This window comes from Mustela erminea, chromosome 2, assembly GCF_009829155.1.
Source record: "Mustela erminea isolate mMusErm1 chromosome 2, mMusErm1.Pri, whole genome shotgun sequence".
In the NCBI taxonomy this organism is placed as follows: Eukaryota; Metazoa; Chordata; class Mammalia; order Carnivora; family Mustelidae; genus Mustela; species Mustela erminea.
In genome coordinates, this window is record NC_045615.1 from 41,552,546 (window position 1) to 41,573,617 (window position 21,072).

General features: G+C 38.0%; 1 long non-coding RNA gene across 1 annotated transcript in view; it reads left to right on the top strand.

Annotated features, from left to right (window-relative positions):
• The window catches only part of LOC116584419, a 62,363-nt gene that overhangs the window by 32,235 nt on the left and 9,056 nt on the right, over positions 1–21,072 (top strand). The window lies entirely within an intron of this gene.

Below are 21,072 nucleotides of genomic sequence, written 5' to 3' on the forward strand. Positions count from 1 at the left end.
ACCAAGAAGAAAGAATAAGTAATGAAAAACAGAAAGAACAGCAGCTTTGGCAGAAAATACCAGATAGAGAGAATGAACATACCTTTTGGATCATCATCTATCTTGGGTAAACTTGATGAAGCCAATGTGCCCAGTGTATAAGTGAGATCTTTGTGAAATTGTTAATATGGAGAGCACCCCGACAAACATTTTCAAGCCAGGAAATGAGAAAAAAAGATTTTATGAAAAGGAAATTCTGTAGTTATCATTTCTTTTAATTAGAATACTAATTGGTCAGTTCTTTATTCCCACCTTAGAAGCTCGGTTTTTAAAGTTTTAATGGAACTACATGGAGCATATTGCTTTGTCATTCCTTAGTAAAAAACCAAAACCAATACCAAAAAGCAAGAACAAAAACCATATAACATTCTTCCAACTTCTCTGCTTCTGGGCAAACATTTGTCTCTCAGGAGTTCCTGCTTCTGCTTGCTGTGGGCGAAGAGGAGAGTGGCAATGAACTTTATCTGGTAGTCTGGGCAGTGTAAGTTGCAGCAGCACGAACAAGTACGAACAAGTACGGCCTTGCAGCTGACACTGAAATCAAAGACTCTTTGTTCCTTGTGGATTGATGACTGGTGGCTGCCTCATCGGATGGTCTCCCTGGAAAAGCATTTCCAGCTTCCTCTCCCCGTCTCTGAGAATTGAATCTGGTGTGAGCCACACCTTTTCCCGACTGCCAGGACCTCACAAAGGAGCTTTCTGTGTCAAAACCAATGCCAGCCTCATTTTTTTTTTTAAATCAGGGTGTGGCAAATCTGGCTCACACACCAAGGTACAGTCAACATGCAGTGTGACAGGAAATGTGGAATAGCCATGTCTTAAATTGATTTATATGACTGCATTAGTTCGCAGGATTACATGAGAATGGAGCCATGCTTTTTTCTTCTTTATTCACAACGCGGAGCACACACCGTGTGCAACATACACGCTCTCAGTAAAGGCTGTGTTAAATTTAAGGGCTGTTCTTGTTTGTTGCTTTCCAAGGCTGCCCTTGCAATTACTCTTGATCCTTTTTGGGACCAATGCAAGTGCTATGAGAACGGGAACCAAGGTGCACAGAGTAGGTCAGCAATAACTCTCAGCCGGAATGGCATTCTGTTTGTATTCCAGGCTTATTCCGTCTTCAAGCTGCTCCATGCAAGCAAATGGCACCCTCACTCTCCTCCCATTCTGTCCAGCCTGTTTAAAACTGCGGATTAGTTCTTCTCGCTCAAGGTTACTAAGGCAAATGTAACTGGCTGCCTTTTGCCACTGTTTTTTAATATACAGAGGGTTCACACTTGCCCATGCTTCCTGTTATTGCAAGTTCTTGGCAAAACTGAGATCTCTGGCAATACCAGGCTTCACTCATTTTACAAGGTGATCTGGCAAAAAGAGACACAGCCATAGCGAGTGCTCTTCCTGGGTACTTACCTACAGGTTCCCACTCAGGATGTGTTCTTTCTAAATGTTAAGAAATACATCAAAGCAGAGGCATTTGAATATTTACTCTGATAAACAATCTTTCAAATATTTCCAGATGGGGACTTTCACTAGCTACAAATCAGATTATCCACTTGCCTATTTTTTATGACTTCCGAGGTCTATGACTAGCAGATTAGTCATTTTGTCTCTTTATTAAGGAGTGAAAAGGAGGCTTTTTAAAATCAAATAATAAATGTGAATTGTAAATCCCTTTTAAAAATTAACTTTATACTTATACCATTCATTGGCAGTCCAAGGAACTCCTTATCAATTTGTGATGGTCCAAATTCCCAGTAACTACATAAAAAATCTGCAGACAGCATTGACTGGTGATACTATCCACTCCTTTTCCATCATGGAACATTTTCCATGACCAAAAGGACTGGATCATTTCAAGTTACAATGATATTACAGATAATCAAAAACTTAGCCATATTGCTAAAAATCAAGTTGCCATGAATATCACCAATGAATTCTTCAATGTAAAACCTTATATTGTGCTACTATATATTTTTTTAAGATTTTATTTATTTATTTGACAGACAGAGATCACAAGTAGGCAGAGAGGCAGGCAGAGAGAGAAAGGGGAGGAAGCAGGCTCCCTGCGGAGCAGAGAGCCCCATGTGGGGCTCAATCCCAGGACCCTGGGATCATGACCTGAGCCGAAGGCAGAGGCTTTAGCCCACTGAGCCACCCAGGCGCCCTTTTTTTTTTTTTTTTTTTTAACTCTAAGCGATTGTCTTGTCACAATGGAGGACAATTCAGGAAGGTCATAGTCCAGGTGGATTTTAAGGGCAAGTCCAGAAATTCCTCCACAAAATATATTTACACTATGGCTTTTTGTAAGGAGGAAATAACTGGAAGAAACTTATTTTGGGGAAGAGTAAGAATCTCAAAACTTTCACTTGGAGTTAAAAAGGAAAGTAGAAAGAGAAAAATTATTCAAATGGAAATTATTCAGACAGGAAAATAATTATTCATTATTTCTGGAAAGAGTGAAAGAACTAATTCTCTGATATAAGAAATCCAGTGGATCCCAAACAAAGTAATCCCAAACAAGGTAAGAAGGAAGGGATGGATACCTAGACATAAACATGCTGAAACTGCAGAATACTGAAGGAAAAAAGAAGCCAGAAAAGGACTGCCAAACGAACAGCTGATTTTTGGCAGAAACAGTGGAGTAAACAAGTGCTACAACTTTTGGCCCATAAATATTCCTCATAAATTTACCTTTGAGACATAAGGGAGAAAAACACTCCTTTTTTTTTTTTTTAAGACTTTATTTTTTAGGGCAGTTTTAGGTTCATAGTAAAATTGAGCAAAAGCCCCAGAGATTTTCTATATATATTTTACCCCCATACATGCACAGCCTTCCCCATTATCAATATCCTGTCCTAGAGTGGTACATTTGTTAAAATCTTCAAACCTACACTGACACATCATTATCATCAAAATTAATAGTTCACGTTAGGGTTCACTCTTGGTGTTGTGCATTTTATGGGTTTGGACAAATATATAATGACATGAATCCATTGTTAGGGTATTATATAGAATAGTCTTACCGCCTCCCAAATTCTTTGTACTTTGCCTACTCATCCTGAACCTGCCTCTCCATGAAGCCCTGGTAACCACTGATCTTCTTCCTGTCTCATCGTTTGCCTTTGCCAAATGTCATATACTTGGAATCATACAGTATGTGGCTCTTGCAGACTGGCTTCTTTCACATAGTAATATGCATTTAAAGATTTTTTTTTTTTTTTTTTTGACAGAGAGAGATCACAAGTAGGTAGAGAGGCTGGCAGAGAGAGGGAGAGAGAGAGAGAGAGAGAGAGAGAAGCAGGCTCCCCGCCGAGCAGAGAGCCTGATGTGGGACTCGATCCCAGGACCCTGAGATCATGACCTGAGCCGAAGGCAGCGGCTTAACCCACTGAGCCACCCAGGCACCCAGTAGTATGCATTTAAGTTTCCTCTACATCTTTTCATGGCTTATTAGCTCATTTCTTTTTGGCACTAAATAATATTTCATCGTTTGATATACCATAGTTTATTTATCTATTCACCTATTAAAGGATATCTTGGTTGCTTCCAAGTTTCAGCAACTATGAATAAAAGTTACCATAAATATCTGTGTGCAAGATATTATATGGACGTAAATTTTCAACTCATTTGGATAAATATCAAGAAATACAATTGTTGATTCATATGGTAAGAGTATGATTAGTTTGCAAGAAACTGCTAAACTCTCTTCTGAAGTGGCTGGACCATTTTGCATTCCCACCTACAATGAACAAGAGTTCCTGCTGCAGACAACCTCACCAGAACTTAGTGTTGTCAGTCTTCTGGATTTTGGCCATTCTATGAGGGGTATAGTGGTATCTCATTATTTTAACTTGCATTTCCTTAATGACATGATATTGGGCATCTTTTCATATGTTTATTTGCCATTTGTTTATCTTTTTTGGTGTGGTATCTTTTAAAGTCTTTTGGTCATATTTTATTTGGGTTCTTTGCTTTATTGTTGTTAACTTTTTTTTTTTTTAATTTTATTTTTATTTATTTGACAGAGAGAAATCACAAGTAGACGGAGAGGCAGGCAGAGAGAGAGGAAGGGAAGCAGGCTCCCTGCTGAGCAGAGAGCCCGATGCGGGACTCGATCCCAGAACCCTGAGATCACGACCTGAGCTGAAGGCAGCGGCTTAACCCACTGAGCCACCCAGGCGCCCCTATTGTTGTTAACTTTTAATAGTTCACTGTATATTTCAGATTAACAAGCTTATCAGACAAGTTTTTTGCAAATACTTTCTCTCAGTCTGTGTCTTATCTTCTGGTCATCTTGACAGTGTCTTTAACAGAACAGAAATTTTTAAGTACAGCTTATTGATCATTTCTTTCATGGACTGTGCCTTTGATGTTACCATCACCCTACCTAAGGTATCTAAGTTTTCTCCTGTTATCTTCTAGGAGCTTTATACTTTTGCATTTTATGTTTAGGTCAATAATCTATTTTGTCTTATTTTTTGTGAAGGATATAATGTTATTCTGTGTCTAGTTCATTTTGTTTGTTTTTGTTTTTTTTTTTCATGTGCATATCCAGTTGTTCCAGCACCATTTATTGGAAAGACTATCTTTTCTCCATTGAATTCTTTGCCCCTTTGTCAAAGATTAGTTGACTCTATTTGTGTGGGTCTATTTCTGGGCTTTCTCTTCTGTTTCACTGATCTGTCTATTCTTTCATCAGTACCACACTGTTTTGAATACTGTTGCTTAATAGTAAGTCTTGAAGTTGAAGTCCCCAACTTTGTTTCTTCCTTTCAATATTGCCTTCGTTATTCTGAGTCTTTGGCCTCTCCACATAAACTTTAGAATCGTTTTGCCCCTATCCACAAAATAACTTGCTGGGATTTTGACTGGAACGGTGTTAAATCTATAGATCAAGTTGGGAAGATCTGAGAGCTTGATAATATTGAGTCTTCCTATCCATCAACACGGGATAGCTCTCCATTTATTTAGCTTTGATTTCTTTCTTCAGACTTCTATAGTTTTCCTTGTATAGATTGGCTTTTTACAAAATGTTGTATTTTATTTTGTTAGACTTACTTGAGTGTTTAACTTTTTTGCATGCTAATATAAATACTAGTTTTTTGTTTTTTTTTTTTAATTTCAAATTCCACTTGTTCGTTGTGGGAGAGAGGAAAGCTATTGGCTTTTTATATTAACCTTGTATCCTGCAATCTTGCTACAAATGCTTCTTAGTTTCAGGAGTTTTTGGTTGATTCTTTCAGATTTTCTATATAGCCTGTCATCTCATCTGTGAACAAAAACAATTTTATTTCATTTTCCCCCAAATGTATACCTTTTATTTCCTTTTCTTGTCCTATTTCATTAGCTAGGACTTTCACTATATTAAAAAGAAGTGGTGAGTCATGACATCCTTGTCTTGTTCTTGATCTTAGCAAAATCTTATCGTTTTTTATAATTATACATTTTTAGAGATTAAAAACTCAAACTGCCACCAACAGAACTGCACCAAAACTTTTTAAATAAAAGGTTGAATTAACTTTTTAATGCAAGATCTTTTTTACCCTAAATGAAAGGATTAGCTAATTTTGTCTTGGTTATGCATCTTAGTTTTACTTAACTTGCTTCCTTACCAAAACTTGATAGTGGTAACTAAAATAGTTCATTCATTCCTGGATGCTTATGTGTTTTCTTATTTTTAATTTTTATTTTAGCTTAATTTTTAAAAAAGATTTTATTTATTTATTTGACAAAGAGATCACAAGTAGACAGAGAGGCAGGCAGAGAGAGAGGGAGAAGCAGGCTCCCTGCTGAGCGGAGAGCCTGATGTGGGGCTCGATCCCAGGACTCTGAGATCATGACCTGAGTGGAAGGCAGAGGCTTAACCCACTGAGCCACCCAGGTGCCCTTTAGTTTAATTTTTTAAAGATTTTATTTATTTTTGTTATTTGAGAGGGAGAAAGAGTGAGAGAGAGCACAACCAAATGGGGTAAAAAGTACAGAGGGAGATGCAGACTCCCCACTGAGCAGGAAGCCTGATGCGGGACTCAATCCTGGGACTCCAGGATCATGATCTGAACTGAAGACAGGCACTTAACTTACTGAACCACCCAGGTGCCCATGCGTTTTTGTTTTTGTTTTTGTTTTTGAAACAGTACATTACTGAATAATTTACATATATTAAAATGTGTAAATATAAAGTGTACAGTTTAATGACTATACATACACATATGTGTGTGTGTGTATACTTATATCCATGTGACCACTTCCTATATCAAGAGTTCCCTTGTGACTTTTCAGTCAATAGCAACTCCCACACCTCTCCTTTGAGGTTAATCACTATTTTTGATTTCTCTCATCACAAGTTTGTTTCGCCTATTCCTGAATTTTACATAAATAAAATAATAGAGTATATTTTTATTTGTACCTATCTTCCTTCATCAACAAAATATTACTGAGAGCTAAAGGAGGAAGAAAAATAATCTCAAAAGGATGGTCTAAGGTGGAAGAATTAATTATCCAAGCAATGTGAACATGTGTAAATCTGGGGGGAAAACTGCATAAAATAATACCTATTTCGAATCTGCGGCGTTAAAAAAAATTTGAACCATAATCGCACATGTGGGGTGACCAACTAACTCATCCTTGTTTGCCTTGGAGTTATTTTTATTTTAAAACTGAAAGTCTTACAAACAAGAATATCTTCAATCCTGGGCAAAAACGGAGATGTTGGTTACTTAACTATTTCAGGAAGGGTCACTGGAATTAAGGCATTGTAGGGTCTATATATTATAAGGAAAGGTGAAGATCTAGATTAATTCTCACTTGTTATGATATACATTAAATTTCTAGAAATAATCATGAAAAACATAGTAAGGTATAAGTTTCAAAGTAGTAATGGGAATAAATGAAGTGAATAAAAAAAAAAAATCAATAAAACATCCAGTTAAACCAAAAGAAGACAAGCAAGGAGAAAAAGAGAAAGGGTAGGACAAACACAAAGCCAAAACAGGATAAAAATAAATCAGAATATATTGATAAACATAATATGTGTAAATTGACTACTATAATTAAAAGACAAATGTTGTCACCTGGAATCAAATAAACGATCATACACATTTAGTTGTTTACAATAATCATATCTAAAACATATTGAGACAAAGCAAAAGTATTACAAAATATATCTACCAAATCAATACTAATAAAAAGTTGTGTGGGGGGGTGCCTGGGTGGCTCAGTGGGTTAAAGCCTCTGTCTTCAGCTCAGGTCATGATCCCAGGTTCCTGGGATGGAGTCAGGCTTTTTGCCCTGCTTCCTTCCTCCTCTCTCTGCCTGCTTCTCTGCCTACTTGTGATCTCCGTCTGTCAAATAAATAAATAAAATATTTAAAAAAAAAAAAGTTGGGTAACATAAACATATTGGTACTAACAAAATAATAGAAAAAAGCATCACCAGATACAAAAATAAAATTTCTGCATAATGACAAAAGGTTAAAATCACAAGTTTGGAACATGTGCATTTAATAAGATAACTTCAAAATGTAGAGTGAAAAACTGAAATAACTATAACAAGAAATTGAAAAATCTACCATTATGGTATTATAATACAGTCTCTTAGCAAACAACTGCTCAAACAGCCAAAAGCAAAGACAAAAAATCACTTTGATTGGCAAGCTTGAATTTGAAGTGTGTGTGTGTGTGTGTGTGTGTGTGTGTGTGTGTGTTATGTATACACACTTGCCAATTAGAGAACACGCACATACATATCCGCACTTGCCCTTAGAGAATACATATTGTTTTCAAGCACAAAGAAATATCTAGAAGACTAACCACATACTAAGCCATAAAGTCAATCTCAACAAATTTAAAAAAAATCAGTATTGTTTATTATTCCTTTATCATAATATAATTAAGTTAGAAACCAATAACAAAATGATAAGGAGAAAACCATATACATCTGGAAATTTTAAAGTACACGAAGTATCTAAATAACTCATGAGTAAAAAGAGAGCATAAAAGAACTTAAAAAAATAATAAAAACAAAATTTCAAATCATATAGAATGTTGGTATTATGGCATGGAGAGATATTTATAGCCTTCTTTTCTTATATGAGGAAAGAAAAAAAAAGATGGAAAATTAATGAGCTAAGCACTCAGCATAAAAAGTTAGGAAAAGATCAGCAAAACAGACACAAAAGAAGTAGAAGCAATAAAGGCAAGAGCAGAAATTAATGAAATAAAAAGTAAATGTATAATAGAGCAAATAAAAAAACCCAGGTATTGGTCTTTGAATGAGTAATAAAAATGAGAAAACTTTAGCAAGTTTAGATCATGACAAAAATGCAGAAAGGATGAACAATATCACAATGAAAGGGGGCACTACATCACATGCAAAAGAAATTAAAATACAGGATAATTATGTAAGTATTCACTTATGATAGTAAATTTGAAAAAATAAAACAAAAAGTTGCTAGAAAAATATAACTAGAAAAACTAATTTAAGAAAAAAATTTAAAAACTGAATCATTATAATTATCCTGTAACCATTATAGAAATTAGAAAGCTTGTTCTCACATAGAAAGCACCAGGTACAAATTTTATAGAGCAAGTTCTCTAAGAAGAAAAAGCAATTTTAATTGTCTTCCAGAAGACAGAAAAAGAAAACACCACAATTAATTTTAGTAAGCTAAAATAATTTGATACCAAAAAATAATAATTTGATACCAAAACCAAGGAAAATTCTAGATAAATCTCCCTTATGCCTACATACAAAAATCAATAAAAAAATATTCACAAACTAAATTGAGCAATGTACACCATGATCAAGTTGGGTTTATTTCAAGAACACAAGGTCAAGTTAATGTTATCACTCTAATATGACCTTAACAGACCATGAAGAAAGAAAACACAATAATGTCAATATGTTAAGACAATTATGAAGAAAATTACAAAATGTTTTTGGAAATGCATTAAAGGAATTCAGATTGAAGTAAGGATTTAAATATGAGAGGCAAAACTTTAACTTTTAGAAGTTAATATTGGAGAGTAAATTATCTCAAAAGAGGTAAGAGTATCTTTAAAAATTCTAGAGCACTAAAACATTCTAGAGCAAACCCTAAAAAAAAAATCGAAGGATGTCTTCTATAATGGTTGCTCCACTTCATACTCGTACTTGCAAGATACAAAAGTGCCTGTCTCAGGATACCTTCATCAGCACAGTATGTTATCAAACTTTTGGATCTTTGGTGATTTGATAAGCAGAAATACATATCTTGTTGTAGTTAAAAACTTTGGTGATTTGATAAGCAGAAATACATATCTTGTTGTAGTTAAAAACTTTTTCATGGGGGCACCTGAGTGGCTCAGTGGGTTAAGCCTCTGCCTTCGGCTCAGGTCATGATCTCAGGGTCCTAGGATCGAGACCCGCATGAGGCTCTCTGCTCAGCAGTGAGCCTGCTTCCCCCTCTCTCTGCCTGCCTCTCTGCCTACTTGTGATCTCTCTGTCTCTCTCTGTCAAATAAATAAATAAAATCTTAAAAAAAAACTTTTTTATGAAGATATTTAAAAAATTTGATGACATGAACTACATTAAAATGAATAATTCTTTCATTAACAAATCCCACAAAGCCATAACTATTGTGGAAATTATATGTGATATATACACCTAGAAAGGATTAGTTTTCAGAGTATGTGGGACACACAAGGGAACTTAAAGAACTCAAAATCATTCAGTGAAAGACAAATAACCCAAAAGAAAAAAGTGAGCAAAAGACATAAATGGGCATTTCCCAGAAACACAGCAAGACTGGTAATAAAGACGGGAAATGCAAATTAAAACTACATGAAATACTAGTTCATAACCAGTCACACTGGCAGTAACTAAAAAGATGGATAGCTCTAGGTGTTGGAGAGACTTTCAAATACTCGTATACTGCAGGGGTGAGTGTAAATTAGTACTAGAGAAAACAAATTGGTATTATCCAGTAAATAAAGATGCATATACCCAATGCCTCAACATTCCACCTCTAGGTAAATACTTAGAGCAACCTTTGCACAGAAGTACCAAGGAGATATACAAGAATGTTCAAAGGCAGCCATGTTTGTGAGAGCAAGGCAGATAAAAAAACCCTACAAAACCTACTCCCTTCCCTCGCAAAAAATATGTATAAAAACCCACAAAGATTTCAATGTTCTTCTAAAATAAAGTTTATAAATTACAACATACCCCTAAGATAGAAGATTATATAATGACAGAGACTAAATGAATTATTGCTACATGCCTCAACACTGATAAATTTCAGAAGATGGGGTGTCTGGGTGCTCAGTGGGTTAAAGCCTCTGCCTTCAGCTCAGGTCATGATCCCAGGGTCGTGGGATCGAGCCCTGCATTGGACTCTCTGCTCAGCAGGGAGACTGCTTCTCTTCCTCTCTCTCTGCCTGTTTCTCCGCCTACTTGTGATCTGTCTGTCAAATAAATAAATAAAATCTTTAAAAAAAAATTCCAGAAGATAATTTTGAATGGGGAAAAAAGATGAATTATAGAAGAAAACAAACAGCTTGATTGCACATATATAAAGTTCAAAATTATGTAAAACTAAGCAATCCATTGGCAAAACTCTACAGACAAGCAAGAGAACAATAAACCTAAAATTCAAGTATATAATTAACAACCTGGGAAGAAAGAAGGCATCTTATACCTATTTCTACCTGCTGCTCCCACCACCCCCATCATGTAGGTAGAGGTTAGCAAGGAACTCAGAGCTTTGCAAAATGAAAAAGCATTACTTAAACTGGTTTGCGTTGAATTCCACTGCCTTTCCTTCTGCTTTATTCCCAGAGTACAAAATAATTTTTTCCCAAGAGTGGAGTGGTGATGGAAGTAAAGGATCATATTTACTAATAATTTTCCCATTTCCCTTCTCTCCCCTCGTGCTAGACTATTTAGCCTAAAAACTTCTAGTTATTTTATAAACCAAAGCTGAACCAGAACAGCTGCCTTGAAGAGTCAATAGCGTTTTCTTAAAAGCTGCCTCTCTGAACCTTTCAGATTAAAAAAAAAGAAATCACTTGTTTTTTCCGGTTACTTGTACTTACCTACATCTGACAAATCCACTCTTAATTTGGATTAAAACCGTCCAAGGTCCCATTCACAATTAGCATAAACTCCTTGCGGTATGCTTCAATACATGCATTTCTAAATGAAACCTGAATCACATCTTAAAAGAACCCATTTTATATGTGCCAGAATTCTTAAATGTCATTGTGAGGTGTAGACTTACAATATAAGTCCATGGTGTGGCTTATCACTACACCATAAATTGCCTTTTGTATAAATCCATATTTTCTTCATGTCTACACTTCTTAGAGCCACACTTTTCATGAAGAGTGGTAGCTCTGTATGACAAGGAAGCTGGTTTCTCAGTGCTTCATAGGGTTAGTACTTTATTCAGACTCTTTGGACCTTAAATCTAAGAAAATAAATAGAACTAATATGAGCCAAGCAAAGTAGGCTTCTCCTTTGGATTACAATGCTTTCTAACATTCTTGGGCTCTTGGTGTTTATGATAGTGCCTATCAGGCAACAAAAATTTTAAAAAGAAAAATAGAGGAGAATTTCTTCCAACAAGCAGCATAAACCTCAAATAAACCAGTTTGCTGTAAAGCTTAGTAATGCCACAGGAAAAACCAGAACCATGTATTTTTCAAGACTGCATGTTAAAAAAAAAGAAAATAAAAAGACTGTATGTTTTATTTTCCTTATTGCCATTCTCAGAATGTATCTCAGTTCTCTGAAAGATGCGAAATTAATCCCTTTATGTAACTGAGTAGTGATAGTTAATATTAATGTTACTATTTATTTTAAAAGTCCCTGCACCCACTTCTAAAAAGGTCTGAGGGAGATTACATATTAACACATAGTTGAAAGACATACTATTATGTTTAAATGCAAAATAAAATAGACTCTGGAAAACATAAAGGAGTTGATGCTATCAAGGACCAGTCATGTTCTGCCTCTTTTGAATGAACCCCAAGCACAAACCGACCTCCTTTCTACACTCTTAAGTGGAGGCTTTTTGCTCCGGAACTTTCCAGTTACCCACAGGGCTGGTTGCGTTTGTTCAACAGAACCAGCAGGACAATGACATGGGTTAAGTGGACTTTGGAGCCAAACTACCTGACCTGGAATCATGGCTCTGTACCTTGAGCGAGTTATTAAATGTCACAAATCCTCAGTGTTCTCATCTGGGGTAATAACAGTACTTACCTCATTGAGAATGAAACGAGTTGAGAGTTTGTAAAGTACTTGGAACAGACACACTTGGAACTGGCACATGCTAAGTGTTCAATAACCATCAGCACTTGCCTGTGCAAATGCTGCCAAACTCCTGTCAGAAACCTTCCTGGCAACTTGTGCCTCTCGAATTTTCTATCCCCGCCCCTTCTTGTTGTTCTCATTGCTCTCTGATGTGAACCAGAGATTGTGGAGTATGGTTCATGAGTTTTCTCTTGACCCCAAATCTACCATAATCCTGCTGTTTTCAGTGTTCATGTGGATGACCCTGCCAACGCCCTTCATCTCCACACGGGTATCAACAACTCACCCTCTCTTCTGTATTATTGCCTGCGGCTGCTCCACCTTTAAAGCCTTAAGCCACACACCCCACTTTCCTACCACGGACTCCTGTTATCCTTATTGTTCCAAGTATCCCTGCTTATTCACTGGGATTGGGACAGGGCCTATCCCACTCACTCCATGTGTCCGACTTTTCTCCGGTTTTGCCTCCATTGCCATCTTGCTTGGGCTCAGCACTTCAACCTGTCACTTCAGTAACAGCTTCAGCGTCTCAGTCCTCTTGCTCCATTTTCCTTCTGCAGCACTTACCCAAACGTGGATCAGTCCAGCCTTCTTTGCATCTAAAACCACACTAAGGACATCACTCAACCTTGTGTACGGGAGCCATTAGCTCATGGTGTCCGTCCTCAGCTCAGCTCTCAGCACACAGCTGGGCAGCCTCCTCTATGCCCCTCACTAGCCCTGCATTTCTTTGCAAACTTCCTGCTCCCCTGCTGTCAGCTCTCATAAGGAGTCACCACGTTCTACCGAAATCACCTCCTAAATATCTCTCGTATCTAAAAATCCTGCTTGATTTCTTCTCTCCTTCTCATCAGCTCTATCCATCTCTTATCTTGCCTCCCAAATATTCTCCTCTGAGCTACTCAAGTAATCTTCCTAAAAATTCAAGTACCATCATGTTCATACTTCATACCCTTCAATAACTCCCTATTCCTGATGTAGGTCCTACACCATAGCTTGATCCCAAGGCCCCCTGTGACCAGGCTCCTGTTCACCTCTCAACTTCTTTCTGATTCTTCCAGTCTGCACCTCACACGGTCAATTACTCATACGTTCTTGAATGTGCCATATTTTCTCAGACTCCCATGCATCGCATAGGTTACCTCCTTTGTAAGGAATGCCCATTTTTCTTCTTCTTCTGGCTGGGTGACTCCTTTTGGTCAGTTAGGGTTCAGTCCAAGCGTCACTTCTGGTCAGCTCTGTTGTAGAGACTTCCCTGGCCCTTCCTCTTTCTGAGCAGGCTGGTTGGGCGTCTCTTTGTTCTTCCACATGTGTTATCGCTATTCAAGTACTTACCATGCACCTGGCACCAGTAAATGGTTAGTGAATTAACGAATAAGTGAAGGCATCCCATTTCCCTAAAATGACAAAAACTTCTATAGTATTTCATCTTATATGTCCATTTGGAATAGAGGTTTTAAAAACCATGGTGGTTGGGCACCTGGGTGATTCAGTAGGTTAAGCATCACCCTTCAGCTCAGGTCATGATGTCAGGGTCCTGGGATTGAGCCCAGAGCCGGTCTTCCCACTCAATGGGGAGTTTGCTTCTCCCTCTGCCTCTGTGTTCTCTCTCTAATAAATAAGTAAACTCTTTAAAAACAAAATAAAATTTCCCAACTTTTCTGACTAAGGAATTCAGAAGGACTTTGATTAATTTGACAATCACAGTGTTTTCAGGACTACATATGACTTCTGAAGTTTTATATTTAATGTGTAAAGTTTAGAAACATCTATTTTTTTTTCCTTTTGGTTTATTCTGTAAAATTAAAATTATCCAAGAGATTTATATTTTTATCCGTGTATTGCCACTGGGAATGCTATCCTGATTCCTAGACTACAGATGATTGGTAAATTGCAATATTTTAAAAAGTGAAAAACAGCCTGGGTGGCTCAGTCAGTTAAGTGCCCAGCTCAATTTTGTTTCAGGTCATGATCACAGAGTCGTGAAATCGCTCCCTGGTTCAGGCTCTGAGCTCAGCAGAGTCTGCTTGAGATTCTCTACCTCTCCCTAGTCCTCTGTCCCTCCTCACCTTATGAACTCTCTAAAATACAAATAAAATCTTTTTTAAAAAGTGAAGCGAGGGCACCTGGGTGGCTCAGTTGATTGAGCGACTGCTTTCAGCTCAGGTCATGATCCTGGAGTCCCGGGATCAAGTCCCACATCGGGCTCCCAGCTCCACAGGGAGTCTGCTTCTCTCTCTGACCTTCTCGCTCATACTCTCTCTCACTGTCTCTTTCTCATATAAATAAAATATTTTTAAAAAATGAAGCGAGATAATATTCAATATAATCGTACAGCCCTGAGAAAAAAATCCTGATGGGATACCATGCAGTCTGTTCATCTGAGTAATCATACACTTGCTCTAGAGTCAACAGATCCAATTCATTGAGAGGGTTAATCATCACTTAATGGGAAAAATCAGGTAATTAGGGTGACCCATTCCCCATTCGTACCCATTAACAATTTTTTTCTTTTTTAGTCATATCAACAATATAGTTAAAGAGGATTGTCAAGACTAACCTCTCAGAAAATCACCTATATCACATAGGCCTGAATGTACCAGATACTATTAAGCAGATTAAGGAGTCTCTCTCACCTTAACCTTGTTTTTGAGATACAATAAGAAAAATGGTTTTAAAGCAGGAAATCTTGAGATAAAGTACAAAAGAAGAAATAATAAACATTAGGTTTACAAATCTGGGGGCCCAAAAAAGAGAGACCTCTGCTTGCGTGTCATGCCTGACCCCCCTCTACCTAGTTTTCCTATTGACCATATACATCGAGCTATTTCTTGTTTGCATTTCTCTTTGCTCCTACCAAGGAGCACTAAGATTTCTTTATCAGAAAGTGTCTTTATATACATGAAAACCAAGCATTACTGTGTCATTAAAAGTTGAATTGCTTTTCTAGTTCTGCCTATGGATTTTCATCAGCGCAGGCTGCCATCCAGTCTCTTTCAAGACCAAATGCGTACCTGAAAGAAGTCTGGGTGGATCTAGGGCACAATTATTAGATGCAGACAAAGATGAATGGCCTTTGGTCTGATCTATATGAGAGTCAGAATGGGATCTACCTATCCAATCTGGATGGACAACAATGCACAAGAAAAATCCCACAAAAGTTATCAAAAAGAACATAGACATTGAAAGTTTGTGGTTGAAACTAGAGACAAAGTATGTTATTACATCTTATGGCTTGTAAGATTAAGTTTATGGGATCAAATATCTTGGAATCCTTAGACATTTTTATAGTGAAATATTATACTTACAAAGATTCAAAAACAGACATGTACAGTTCCGATGACTTATCACAAACAATATCCATGTAATCGCCACCAATGTCAAGAAATGAATTGCTGCTTGCACCTGAGAAGATGCCTTCTCTTTCCTAGTCACTGTACCATCCCCAGCAAAGGAAATCACTATCCTGACTTTGATGAAAATCATCTTCTTCTTCTTTTTTTTTTTTTTACAGTTCTTCCAACTAAGCATACATCCCCAAACATTAGTTTATTTTTGCCTGATTTTTAAATTTAATATAAATGGAATTAAAGTACATATTCTCTTGTTCCTGGCTTATTTCAATCAACATTATGTTTGTGGGATTCACATGTTGTTGAATGTTAGCTATAATTTGCTCAACTACATGTAGTAAATACTATACAGTAAGTTTTCATTATGTATAGAATATTCTATTGAAATAATATGCTACAACTTGTTATCATTTCTATTCTTAGATGTTTTAATAAGTCAAGGAAGTTTTTATCTCTAACTACATAGACTCTCATTACGGTGAAGATATGGACTTGTGTTTTCATTTATTAAGTTGATTCTTTAAGGGAGAGAAAAAAAAGGTTTCCTTTTTTAAAATTTATTTTTAATTTATTTTTAGCATAACAGTATTCATTATTTTTTCACCACACCCAGTGCCCCATGCAATCCGTGCCCTCTATAATGAAAAGGTTTCTTAAATCGATGTACATCAGGAAAGGGGTAATTGGAGACGGTTGATTCTGACTGGGCTGGCAGAGATGGAAGGTGAAAGCAGAACCAAAATGATTACTTGCCCCGTTTTTTCCAAAGAATAAACATCTGAAGCCCCGCTCCAAACCAAATAGCTCTGTCCTCTGTCACTGACAATGGAGTAAGGAGATAATGGCTACATAGGCAGAGAGTGTGTTCTTGGTAAGAAGAAGAGGAAGAGCATATGCATGGACACATGCACAAAAGGGCTTCAGTTCTAATTGTTATTCCATTAACTCCTGACACTTGGTTTGATATATTTGCTGTGCGGTGGTCATGAAAGCAAAGATGTTCTATGAATCACAGAATTTATCTTGTTCCTAAAGTGTTGCTAATTTGCACTGGACTGGGATATTGTTCAGCAAATAAACAGCCCCCTCCACTTCTCTCTTGTAATGAAGTCTCTTTTCCTATCTTTGGGCTTGGCCATGAGGCATGCTTTGGCCACTGGGAAATCAATGTGTGATAAGAATAGCAGGTCTAAATATGTTTGAATGGTAGACTCATGCTCTTATGTTCCAGTGATCTGTCAGAAGACCATGCCCTGGTTGGCCTTTCCCCTAGGCCCCAGAATGAAAAATGTGGAGACCTGAACCCACACCAAGGCCAACCAGCTTGCAACTTGGAACAGAGCTTCCCACCCCAGATGAGCCTACACCAGCCCCGCTGAAGTTAACTATGGCAAGAATAAATGTCTGTTATTGGGAGCCACTGTGTGTGGAATAGTTTGCTATTATGGTGGTAAAAAATGTTTTACAGCTGTAGTCAGAGGTGTAAAGTTCAGGCCATTATCACTCCTTAATAGTAATGGACTTGGCCATTTTACCTCATTCTGCATTTGCTCTATGAAACCAGGAATTCAGATTTCAAACTTCTTTTTAGTGTAAATTTTAAATGCCCAGGGGACAATGACCAGATCTTTTTAGAATCTGAAGAAGGGGGTTAGTAGGAGATGGAAACAGCTATCCCCGAGGTCAGTGGAAAGGAGCTAAGATCAGTTAGGGATGTTTTGGGTCGTGGCTATACCAGTTGGGGAAATGGCAGGAGAGACCACACCTGTACTCATGCTGCAGGAAGCTGTTCTGGACTTATTCAGAGAAGTGGGAGATGCTCTACTTTGAGGGGTAATATACAAAGAGTTAGGACATAGGTAAGTTGTGTTTTTTAATAGCTAACTGTTGAGGTCAACAAAGCTATGCCCTAGGACAAATATACATTTAGAGATTAAAAACTGCATGTATGTGAAGAAATGGTAAATTTCATATCCTGCTGGTGGGACTGTAAATTGATCTAAACACTTTGGAGAACTTGGCAGTAATAGGAGGTTACTTTGGAAAATAAGTATATATTAAGTAAAGTTGAACATGCTGTATCTTTTTTTTCTTTCAATGATTTTATTTATTTGAAAGAGGGGCAGAGAGAGAGAGAAAGTATGAGAGAGAGAAAGAGAGGAGTTGGTGAGGGGCAGAGGGAGAGGGAGAAGCAGACTCCCTGATGAGCAGGGAGCCTAATGTAGGGCTTGATCCCGGAACTCCAGGATCATGACCCAAGGTGAAGGCAGATGCCCAACCGGCTGAGCCACGCAGGCACCCGAAGATGCTCATATCTAAATACTCAGTAACTTAGTACTGGATGTGTAGCAGTGGGTCTCAATGGGACTGGTGCCACACAGATGAATCTCACAATCTCACAAATAACACTGAGTAAAGCAAAAGACCTGAATTTCATACCATTTAAACATCATAATACTATGTGTGATTTAGGGTTCCATATGTAGCAAAAATATTTTAAAAATGCATGGGAATGATAAACACCAAATTCAGCAGTTATCTCTGGCAGCAAGGGAGGAGATACAATTGGAGGGGGTAAAACGGGGACTTACGTGCACCTTAAATGTTTTATTTCTTCATGTATAAGGTGGGCATAGAAGGATTTGTTATTATTTATATATTTTCAATGTAAAGAATATATATTATTTTATATCATGTTTGTATATATGAAATATTGCAAAATAAAAATTTCAACAGAGAGAGGTTTATGAGCTTCTAACATCATGGGGCCATGTTTTGTTCATCTCTCTAAGCTCAGTGCCAAGCAGTGCCTGGCACAGAGTAGATGCTCAATTAATGTTTGTTGAATAGTCAACCAAACAAAAGTTCATATACTAGTTTTAATTCTTAGACATAAATAGAATGCTTCAGTCCTCCTTGATCATGGTATCCAGTAACACAAACATTTCTATGATATGGCAGGTACTTTTCCAGCATTAAAAGTACAACTGTGGGGGCGCCTGGGTGGCTCAGTGGGTTAAAGCCTCTGCCCTCGGCTCAGGTCATGATCCCAGGGTCCTGGGATTGAGCCCTGCATGGGGCTCTCTGCTCAGCAGGGAGCCTGCTTCCTCCTCTCTCTCTCTCTCTCTCTCTGCCTGCCACTCTGCCTACTTGTGATCTCTCTCTGTCATTAAAAAAAAAGAAAAAGTACAACTGTGAACATAAACAAAACTTTCTTCCCTCAAGGGACTCATTTTGAGTGTGCGTGTGTTGGGGAGGGTGGCAGGGGGAGGACCCAGAGGGGTATTAACAATAGAGAAAATAATTCAGTAAAATAGAAAGAAGGCCAGATGAGATCAGTGCCCTCAAGAAAAATGAGGCTGAGAACGGAAGTGTTCAAAGATTTTAGGCAACATTAAACAGGGTAGTCAAGTTCTCTTTGAGAAAGTGACCTTTGAGCTAGAACTTAAAATGAGGGAGAAAACTGTTAGCAGTTGAGTCAGAGGGAGAAGAAAGTACAAAGACCTTGAGGCAGCCTGGAAAGCAGGCCCAGGCAGTCACACGGACTGAGTGTCTAGGAGGGGTTCCAGGAGGAGGGAGATCAGAGATTGGGCAGAACCTGCTAGACCATTTTCCCTACTTTGTCTTTTACCCTTGGTGAAATTAAAGACTTGGAACAAAGGACATGCATCATCTGGCTTACACGTTTAAAAGATCACTCTATTTGGGGAAGAGATAATAGTAGGAAGTAGAGACCAGTTAGGACATTATTGCATTAATTGAGGCCCAAGATTATGGTGGCTGGAACCAGGGTGGCAACAGTGGAAATGTAAGTAGTCATATTTTGACATATTTTGAAGACAGATAGCTCTGGCGCAGAGCTATTGGTGATGGACTGTATATGAGGCATGAGAAAAGGAACAGTCAGGGATGACACAAAGGTTTTTGGCTTGAAGTCGCCACTGACTGAGAAGAAAGGGAGCTGGCTGGCTGGGAGTGGGGCCGGGTTCAGTGTGCGACATGTCAAGTTTGAGATGTTTACTGGGCATCCAGATGGAGTTGTTAAGTAAACAGTTGGTACGTGAGCTTGAGGGTCAAGAGAGACATACAAGCCAGAGAAATAACTTTGAGAACCATTCGCATATAGGTAGTATATAATAAAGCTTAAAGATAGGATGAGACCATCAGGGGAGTAAACGTAACTCAGAAAGAAGGGAGGTCCAAGGACCAGGTGTAAAGGCACTGCAATGTTTAGAAGTTAGGCAGGAAGAGGGAGGTCCAGTCCAAGATGATGGAGGAGCATCAGACAAAGACATAGGAGACATCCACGGAAAGGCAATGCCTTGGTGGCTAGGTTAAGGAAGTATTTAAAGGAGGAGAAGGGTGACTAACAGCGTCCAAGCATCCAATAATGCTCAGGGTCCACGTAAGATGATGACAACAACAGAGCTTTGTATCAAACAAAGTAAGGGTTATAGGAGAACTTGGCAAGGCCAGTTCTGGTGGGGGCTGAAACCCTTCTTATCAAGGGCTCAGGAGAGAGAGGAGAAAGAAATAAACAGGAAAGCCAACTTGTCCAAGGCTCTTTTTTTGCTTTATCTGACTTTTAAACAGAAAGGGAATCCATGCATTCCTGACTCAACTGATACAAGTGCATACTGGAATCCAGTAATCTAAACATATATCTTATCTCAAAAGAATAGAACACAAAGCAGCTAGAAAATTCCACTCATGTATGAGAATTAGCTTCATTTTCCACAGATAAAAAGGACTACCATGAGAAACTAAACTAAGGATTCTAGTAGGGGAAGAACTATCTAAGTGGGTGGCCAGCCTTCCTCTAACTTTGTTATTTGAAGTCAAATTAGTCCCCTTTACTTATCAACAAGTCAAATTTCTCCCAATGTAAATTAGTGGTTGGAAACAATTAGCTCAGCCTGAAAAGCCATTTATCTCGGAGAACTTTAACCCCACAGACCAATTCACCTGTCTGATTGATCTAGGATCAGCACAGGTGATTCTCAGACCAGACCAGCCTACTGTTCAAGAATTGCAGAGAGATCTCAGAGATCTCAGGAAAGTTAATGAACAAGATGTGCGGGGGGGATGGGGGGGAGACAGGCCTCTGAGCTCTAGACCTGCAATGCTGAGGGGAACACTAGATAAATGACTGGCTCTAGCATATCGTCAGCAAATGGACACTTTGGATGACCTTCAACCAAGGCCATCAGATCAAGATGGAAGAGAGAGGCCCTCAGCTGCTGGGAAATCTCTAAAGAGAAAAAAATAGTAATAATTAAAAATTTTTTCTTCTTACAATATAAGGGTTTGCTAAATTACCATACTATCAGCCCAGTGTGGTCCAGTATAACAGAGAGTTAATTTTCTAATATAGGGTGCTATT